The sequence below is a fragment of the Lygodium microphyllum genome, chromosome 2 (assembly GCF_053477565.2).
Source record: "Lygodium microphyllum isolate KBCC chromosome 2, Lygodium_microphyllum_v1.1.10, whole genome shotgun sequence".
NCBI classification, from domain to species: domain Eukaryota; kingdom Viridiplantae; phylum Streptophyta; class Polypodiopsida; order Schizaeales; family Lygodiaceae; genus Lygodium; species Lygodium microphyllum.
In genome coordinates, this window is record NC_141136.1 from 32,280,715 (window position 1) to 32,282,791 (window position 2,077).

Genomic DNA, 2,077 nt, shown 5'->3' on the forward strand with positions numbered 1-2,077 from the left:
AGAAATCTGTATGTATGTGATCCAAACTAGGCTATCTTTGCTTGTCCTTGAATCGTGTTACCCTCCTATAGATCACCATCCACTTTGAGGCTCATAACTTTTGGCATTTGGTATACCAGGTACAGATACTAGTTCAGTAGATAATGCTGGTATTACTTCATAAACTTCTACCTCACACTGCAGGGATTTGGTTCTTAATCATGGTTCCATGATGCCTTTGCTAGCCCAATTTACTGACAATGCCAAGCTTTCAATGCTTCGGAATGCAACATGGACTCTCTCTAACTCCTGTAGAGGAAAACCTTAGCCAACATTTGCAGAGGCAAAAGTTGCTCTTCCAACTTTGGCACGTCAATTCAGCAAGATAACATGTCCAGGCCAATTGCAAATACTATCCTAGAAGGTCCAATGATGGAACAAAGTAGTATGACTGCACATCGTCCATTTGGTGCTCGTATGAACCGCCCTTTTCCACCACAGAGTGGCCCTAGTTTGCAATCCAGGCTTCGACCTTTGCAAGTGGTTCGAAACTTTCAGTCATCTGCTGTTAGCTCTTCAATTCAGGGCTCTCAGGTGTCAAATCCGTCGATGATTAGTCCTGCACCACCAATATCACATCCAAATGCTGGTCCTTCTGTAAGCCACGAAGTTTCTAATTTTGGACCTTTGTCTCCTGTCACACCCGCCTCACCGTTTCATCAAAGATAGCAGCTCAAGAGGCCATATTCACCACCTTCCTTCACCACTATAGCTAATTTACATTTTCCGGTGCCTAAAACAGGTGGTAGCCAATTATGAGGTTTCTAGTCTCAAAGATGCACTAGAAGGCAAGTATGTGGGACCTAGGTGTGGTGGAGACCCCATCAGGAACCTAAAGGTTTTACCAACTAGTAAGAACATTCATGCATTAGACCCTCAGGCCATCCCCATGTTTGCTGCTATGCAATGTGCCAAGACTGTAGTTGACAGGCTTCTGGAAAGGCAGAAGCAGGAGGCTGGAGGTGCCTATTCGGAAACCATAGCTCTGGTCCTCTGGGGTACTGATAACATCAAAACATATGGGGAATCCCTTGCCCAAGTCCTATGGCTGCTCGAAGTGGAGCCTAAACCTGATGCTCTTGGACGGGTTAACAAAGCTGAGGCTGTTCCTATAGAGCAGCTTGGAAGACCTCGAATTGATGTGGTAGTAAATTGCTCGGGTGTCTTCAGAGATCTATTTATCAACCAGATGAACTTGCTTGACAGGGCAGTGAAAATGGTTGCTGAATTAGATGAGCCTGTTGAGATGAATTTTGTAAGAAAGCATGCTTTGGAGCAAGCTAAGAAACTTGGAGTTTCATTGAGAAATGCTGCTACAAGGATATTTTCAAATGCCTCAAGCTCCTACTCAGCTAACATAAGTCTAGCAGTGGAGAATTCTTCATGGGAGAGTGAGCAGCAACTCCAGGAGATGTACTTGAAGCGTAAGTCATTTGCATTTGACTTAGATGCTCCTGGCATAGGAATGAAAGAGAAGCGGCAAGTGTTTGAAATGGCACTTGCACTGCGGATGCTACATTCCAGAATATGGACTGTTCAGAGATATCACTCACAGATGTGAGCCATTACTTTGACTCAGACCCAACAAAACTAGTGCAAGGGTTGAGGAAGGAGGAGAGAGAAAGGAAGGATCAATGCTGCCTGTCTTCTTCTGAAAAGTCTTCAATGATGCTGCCTGTCTTCTTTCTTGGGAATGCCCACTAGTCACTCTAGTGCTCCCTCTAAGTGCTGTAGTGTCCTCCTCCACTAAAACCCTAGAATTTTTACCTCAATGTTGAAAAACGACCTGCCATTTTTGTCTTTCTACCTCCATTTTTGGTCCAAGCTCCATTTAAGACTCCAAGAAAGGCTGCCATCTCTGCCTACAGTACTCCCTGTGTACCAGTGTGTCTGAGTAACTAGGGTTTCTGACTAAAAGGAGACTAGTTTTTGAAAATGAGGAGAGAGAAAAGAAAGGATCTAAAAACTAAGCTCTGATACCAACTGTAATGAAGGAGACCTAAGAGAGAGAAGGAGAGAAGGGAAACACTGTAGAGAG

General features: G+C 44.3%; 1 pseudogene; it reads left to right on the top strand.

Moving 5' to 3' along the window:
• The first annotated feature begins 369 nt into the window (after positions 1-369).
• LOC148039579 (magnesium-chelatase subunit ChlH, chloroplastic pseudogene) lies at positions 370-1,600 on the top strand (annotated as a pseudogene).
• The last annotated feature ends 477 nt before the right edge of the window (positions 1,601-2,077 follow it).